Here is a 7,510-nt window from a genome sequence, read left to right as displayed (position 1 = left end):
TCAGTTTATCTTTTTTAGCTGTAAGAAAAAAAACTTGGTGATTTCTCTTAATAGAAATCGGAGAGGGAGCTCTCTTTTATAAAAAAAAGCTTCATGTCCTCTTCGGAAAGCCCATCAAGCGGCTGCAAATCAGTCTTGTTGCACACAATGACCAGAGGCTTATTCATGAACAAGGATTTAATACTGTGGAAGAGTGCAGCTTGCTGAGCAATAGTTTACCCACAAGACCCAGAGAAGTCCAAGAAGAACATCACAGCAGCCCTCAAGTGGGCAAGAGCGGTGATACTGCACATTTCTATGATGTTCCAGTCCTCAAAAGGCCGATCAAGGATCCCTGGAGTGTCAATCACTTGGTATCGAAGATATTTGTAATCCGCATGCCCAACAAAAAGGGATTTTGTTGTGAAAGCATAAGGCTGTACATCCACATCCGCCCTTGTAACCATGTTCATGGAAGAGCTCTTCCTAACATTTGGATAGCCACAAATCAAGATAGTACGGGTGTTTGGGTCAACTGATGGAAGCCTGGCCATGTGCTGCCTGATCTGCTCCAGGTATGCCAAACTAGGACTGATACCCTTTAGAACAGTACAGATGCGACCTAATGCTGCTACCTTCAGGCACTTGCACCGGTACAGGGTGTCTCCATACTTGAGCAGCCTTAGATAATCCTTGGAGATCTTTGCAATGATATTGCGAGCCGTATTGATCTGACCCAAGGAAAGTTTGTAGTGATCCTTGTTGTAGAGCACATGAAGGAGATCACCATAGAAAGGGTGGATGTCATCCAGTCGGGGGAACTCGTCAATGATGGTGGACAGCTTTTCATAGAAGTTATGCTGAGTATAGCGAACCGTGCGCATATAGAACTAGCAAATGCGGTTGATAGCATAGCCCTTGTGGACAACAGTCGGTGTTTGCCTCTGAGTGCGGGACAAGATTATGTCGATGAAGTCCTTCTTGGGAGGGACAACAATGATTTTCTTGAAATTATACTGCACCATCTTGCCTGATGTAAGGATTGGCTACTTATTTCTGTAATACAAACGAATGTCATGTCAATCCAATGCAGATAAGCAGGTGAAAAAACTAATGCAGAAAAACAGGTAGAAGCAAATGCAAGAAAGCACAATTTCCAAAAAAAACATAGACAGGGAGAAATCTAGCAATCACTGCATAAAATATATCAATCTGTAATCATGCGAAGACTATAGATTCATGCCCAGCATTATCCGTGCATCCTTGTTCCACACAAGGAAAACTTTGATTTATAAAAAAATAGACAAAATGCTAACATCACTTTCTTTGTTGGCCGTTAAATTTAAGCACAAGTAGTTGCCATCACAACCTGGAGAGCAACTCTGGACCTTAGACATATATATACCTTCATACCAGCAAGCCATATGCCTATACCCCAGTTTCTTTGTTGGCAGTTAAAAATAGTTTATATAATCAGTTGCGTCACACCAGGAGACTAACCCAGGCGCTGAACCACTCACACGATTCTTACATGGAAGGAAAAACTTGTGTATCTAAGTACTAGCAACGCAACAACATCCTCTCATAGGAGGAAGTGCAACACCACCACTGGATGCTTTCTTTCTCATAGTGTCAAATTCTTGATGGGTTGTACAAAGAAGAACGAGAAATATTTTTAGGTTTTCTTTTTAATTACTACTACTACAGCATGAAGAGTAAACTAATTAAAAGCTACAACTAATTTTTTTGTTTTTCTTAAGGTTTATCAAACACACAAGAAGAAAGCATAAAAAGGGAAATAAACTAGCATGGATATTACAATGAAAAAATATGAGCACCGACAACTAGCATGAGTGTGTGAACATGAATATAATGTCGGTGAGAGATACATACTCCCCCAAGCTTAGGCTTTTGGCCTAAGTTGGTCTATGGCCACGGCTGGCCTGGCGGATATCCAAAGTTGTAGCCGGGGTCGTACTGGGATGCAGCGGCAATTGCCTGATGAGCTGCGGCTTGGAGGCGAGTTGTCCCCGCCCTCCTCTCGTACTCGGTTGCCTCCTTCCTGGTTATAACATATCTCCCCTTTGCCTGAAAGTCAAAGAAAGTAGGAGCAGGGAGAGCAACATGATAGGTGCATCGTCTGTCAAAGATTAGTCAGTACTGGAGGAACTGATCGTTCCTGTCAACCAACTGATGACGAACCATAGCATCATAATCTAGATATGAAGGAGGCAACTCAATATCATATCCACGTATGGATATCTCAAGAAATTTAGCTATACGAGTTGCATAAATTCCACCAAAGAAATCTCCATGAATACGATTATTATGTAACCTACGTGCAACAATAGCCCCCAAGTTGTATTGTTTATCTCCTAAAACATCGCTCCTGAGAACGCTAAGATCAGGTACACACATGTGACATGCTTCATATTTACCGTTTATGCACCTTCCTATGAAGAGAGCAAAATAATGTATAGCAAGAAAATGAAAGCTCCCTCTGGTGGCTTGTGTTACATCTCTAGATTGCCCCACTGTAATACTAGGAAGAAAATCTCTAAATTCAGATTTGCGATGTTCACTAACATTACCCCACTGTGGGAGTTTACAAGCAGTGTTAAAATCTTCTAAGTCCATGGTATAAGATTTATCATAAAGATCACACATGACAGTTTGAGAATTGCATGATGATGAAAATTCAAACCTTCTCACAAAGGAATCAGTGAGATAGTAGTACTGACAGCACTTATCTGCCGTGAAGCTCTCAAGATCGGCATTACACACATATGCTTCAAATTTCTCCTTGATTCCGGCTCGAACCATCAAGTCCTCTGACGGCCATTCACAAGGCCGCACTCGAGCATCACCTGGTGGTTCCTCGTCCGCATCGCGTATTGCGGGCCTGGGTCCTTGCTTTCTTAAAGAACCACTTTGGTACATTTTCCTAAACATATTTCTTCCTCTGAAAAATTTCTGAAATTTTTAGTAACTTCAAAATAAAAGTGAACCAAACTCAACAATATTGATAGCAACTACTCCTACAAGTGCCTAGAGTCAATATCATGCATTAAAACTACTTTTGACCATATAAATTTGACATACAAGCTCAAGAACAGGGTCACCTAAGCAGCAAAAATTTGCAATAAATAAAGCACTAGAACAAAAACTGATTGGACAATTGGAGGAGTCACATACCAAAGAACAATCCCCTAAAGCAGTTTTGTGAATGGAGCTTTGAGCCAGGAGATCGAAAATGGCAGCAAGATGAGCTTGAAATCGGGTTTAAGCTGGTTGGTGATTTTTTTGGGAGGAAGAAGGAGTGTGTGGTGGCTTGAATAAGTGGGGGAGACCCACGTGGGGTCCATGAGGCAGGGGCGTACCCAGGGGGTGGGCGCGCTCTCCACCGTCGTGGGCACATGGCTGCTCCCCATGCTGTGTTTTCAGTGCCAGATATTCTCAAATAATCCAGAAAAAATCATATTTAATTTTCAGGGCATTTGGAGAACTTTTATTTTCGGGGTATTTTTATTGCATTGATAATGCAGAAAACAGACAGAAAAATACTATTTTTGCTTTATTTAATATAAATAACAGAAAGTAAAAAGAGGGTACAGAGAGTTGTGTTTTCTAAATTCATCCATCTCATGCTCATCAGAAGGAATCCACTAACAAGGTTGATCAGGTCTTGTTAAGAAACTCATTTTGAATAACATGAAACTGAAGAATTTTCGAATAACGCTAGGTTACCTCAACGGGGATATGCATGTCCCCAACAATAAGAATATCATATTTCTTCTTGACACTAGGAAGAGGAAATTCAAAACCTCCAATAGTGATTGTTGAAATTTTTCCAATAGAATTGATACTGTGGACTTGAGGTTGTTTCCTCGAAAAGTGTACCGTATGCTCATTACCATTAACATGAAAAGTGACATTGCCTTTGGTGCAATCAATAACAGCCCTTGCAGTATTCAAAAAGGGTCTTCCAAGAATAATAGACATACTATCATCCTCGGGAATATCAAGAATAATAAAGTCTGTTAAAATAGTAACGTTTGCAACCACAACAGGCACATCCTCAGAAGTACCGACAGGTATAGCAGCTGATTTGTCTACCATTTGCAAAGATATTTCAGTAGGTGTCAACTTATTCAAATAAAGTCTATGATATAAAGAGAGAGGCATAACACTAACACCGGCTCCAAGATCACATAAGGCGGTTTTAACATAGTTTCTTTTAATGGAGCATGGTATAGTTAGTACTCCTGGATCTCCAAGTTTTTTTGGTATTCCACCCTTAATAGTATAATTAGTAAGCATGGTGGAAATTTTAACTTCCGGTATCTTTCTTTTATTAGTAACAATTTCCTTCATATATTTAGCATAAGGATTCATTTTAAGCATATCAGTCAAATGCATACGCAAAAAATAGGTCTAATCATTTCAGCAAAGCGCTCAAAATCCTCATCATCCTTTTTCTTGGATGGTTTGGGAGGAAAAGGCATGGGTTTCTGAACCCAAGGCTCTCTTTCTTTACCATGTTTCCTAGCAACAAAATCTTTCTTATCATAATGTTGATTCTTTGATTGTGGGTTATCAAGATCAACAGCAGGTTCAATTTCTATATCATTATTATTACTAGGTTGAGCATCATCATGAACATTATCATTAACATTATCACTAGTTTCAGGTTCATTACCAGGTTGTGTTTTAGCATCAGAAATTGAAATATCATTTGGATTCTCAGGTGTTTCAACAATAGGATCACTAGGAGCATGCAAAGTCCTATCATTTTTCTTTTTCTTCCTTTTAGAAGGGCTAGGTGCATCTATATTATTTCTCTGACAATCTTGCTGAATTCTCTTAGGGTGGCCCTCGGGATACAAAGGCTCCTGAGTCATTTTGCCTCCCCTAGTCATAAATCTAACAGCATTATCATTCTTCTTATTATTTAATTCATTGAGCAAATCATTCTGAGCTTTAAGCACTTGTTCTACTTGAGTGGTAACCATAGAAGCATGTTTACTAATAAGTTTAAGTTCACCTTTAACACTAGCCATATAATTACTCAAATTTTCAATCATATAAGCATTATGTTTCAATTGTCTACCAACATAAGCATTAAAATCTTCTTGCTTAACCATAAAGTTATCAAATTCATCCGAACATTGGCTAGCAAACTTAGCAGGAGGGATTTTAGCTTTATCATATCTATAAAGAGAATTTACCTTTACTACCTGTGTCGGGTTATCGAGACAATGTGTTTCTTCAATAGGTCATGAATTAAGACCATGTATTTCTTCAACAGGTGGTAAATTCTTAACATCTTCAGCTTTTATACCTTTTTCTTTCATAGATTTCTTTGCCTCTTGCATATCTTCAGGCTTAAAGCATTAAGTAATTGGAGAAGCCTCCTCCAAGCTTGTGGGAGACTCTCTTCTTCAATTTGCACAAAATTATATATTTTCCTTAAAGCAACTTGTTTCTTATGAGCGGGGAAATATTTAGCAGAGAAGTAGTAAATCATATCCTGGGGACTACGCACACAACCAAGATCAAGAGAATTAAACCTTATCTTAGCATCACCCTTTAATGAGAACGGAAATAATTTAAGGATATAATAGTAGCGAGTTTTCTCATCATTAGTGAACAGGGTAGCTATATCATTTAATTTAGTAAGATGTGCCACAAGGTTTCAGATTCATAGCCATAGAAAGGATCGGATTCAACCAAAGTAATTAACTAAGGATCAACTGAGAAATCATAATCCTTATCAGTAATAAAGATAGGTGAAGTAGCATAAGCAGGATCATATTTCATTCTAGCATTCAGAGATTTTTCTTTAAGCTTAGCTAATAGTTTCTTAAGATCACTTCTATAATTGCAAGCAAGAAAGTCTCTACAGTTTCTTCATCCATAACATAACCCTCAGGCACAACAGGCAATTCATATCTAGGGGGAGAATCTTCATCATCACTTTCATCAATATTATCAGTTTCAATAATTTCATTCTCTCTAGCCCTAGCAAGTTGTTCATCAAGAAATTCACCAAGTGGCACAGTAGTATCAAGAATAGAAGTAGTTTCATCATAAGTATCATGCATAGCAGAAGTGGCATCATCAATAACATGCGACATATCAGAATGAATAGCAGGTGTAGGTGTCGCAAGCTTACTCAAAACAGAAGGTGAATCAAGTGCAGAGCTAGATGGTAGTTCCTTACCTCCCCTCGTAGTTCAGGGGAAAATCTTGGTTCCTTGATCTTTCAAGTTCTTCATAACGATAAGCATATATAAATCCCCAGTGACTCAAAGAATAGAGCTATGCTCCCTGGCAACGGCGCCAGAAAATGTTCTTGGTAACCCACAAGTATAGGGGATTGCAACAGTTCTCGAGGGTAGAGTATTCAACCCAAATTTATTGATTTGACACAAGGGGAGCCAAATAATATTCTCAAGTATTAGCAACTGAGTAGTAAATTCAACAACACTTGGAAACTTAATATCTACAGCAAAGTGTTTAGTAGCAAAGTAATATGATAGTAGTGGTAACGGTGGCAAACGGTAACAGTAGCAAAAGTAATATTTTTGAGTTTTATCGTGATGATAGAAGTAGCAACGGAAAAGTAAATAAGCGAAGAACAATATATGGAAGCTCGTAGGCATTGGATCGGTGATTGAGAATTATGCCGGATGTGATCGATCATGTAACAGTCATATCCTAGGGTGACACAGAACTAGCACCAGTTCATCAATGTAATGTAGGCATGTATTCTGATACGTGTCCAACGTATCTATAATTTTTGATTGCTCGATGCTATATTATCTACTGTTTTGGACATTATTGGGCTTTATTATGTACTTTTATATTATTTTTGGGACTAACCTATTAACCGGAGGCCCAGCCCAAAATTGCTGTTTTTTTGCCTATCTTAGGGTTTCGAAGAAAAGGAATATCAAACGGAGTCCAAACGGAATGAAACCTTCGGGAACGTGATTTTTGCAAAGAACAAGATCCAGGAGACTTGGACCCTACGTCAAGCAACCAACAGGGAGGCCACGAGGTAGGGGGCGCGCCTACCCCCGCCCCCCAGGCGAGCCCTCCACTCTCGTGGGCGCCCTGTTGGTCCACCGACGTACTCCTTCCTCCTATATATACCTACGTACCCCCAAACGATCAGATACGAAGCCAAAACCATAATTCCACTGCCGTAACTTTCTGTATCCACGAGATCCCATCTTGGGGTCTATTTCGGAGCTCCGCCGGAGGGGGCATCGATAATGGAGGGCTTCTACATCAACACCATAGCCCTTCCGATGAAGTGTGAGTAGTTTACCTCAGACCTTCGGTTCCATAGTTATTAGCTAGATGGCTTCTTCTCTATTTTTGGATCTCAATACAAAGTTCTCCCCCTCTCTTGTGGAGATCTATTCAATGTAATCTTCTTTTGCGGTGTGTTTGTTGAGACAAATGAATTGTGGGTTTATGATCAAGTTTATCTATGAACAATATTTGAATCTTCTCTGAATTC

General features: G+C 39.4%; 1 pseudogene; it reads right to left on the bottom strand.

The window, feature by feature from the left end:
* The window catches only part of LOC119297822, a 17,269-nt pseudogene extending 16,265 nt beyond the window's left edge, over positions 1 to 1,004 (bottom strand).
* Positions 1,005 to 7,510: the final 6,506 nt, after the last annotated feature.

The sequence above is a fragment of the Triticum dicoccoides genome, chromosome 5A (assembly GCF_002162155.2).
Source record: "Triticum dicoccoides isolate Atlit2015 ecotype Zavitan chromosome 5A, WEW_v2.0, whole genome shotgun sequence".
Taxonomy (NCBI): Eukaryota; Viridiplantae; Streptophyta; class Magnoliopsida; order Poales; family Poaceae; genus Triticum; species Triticum dicoccoides.
This window is presented reverse-complemented; position numbering and strand designations above follow the sequence as displayed.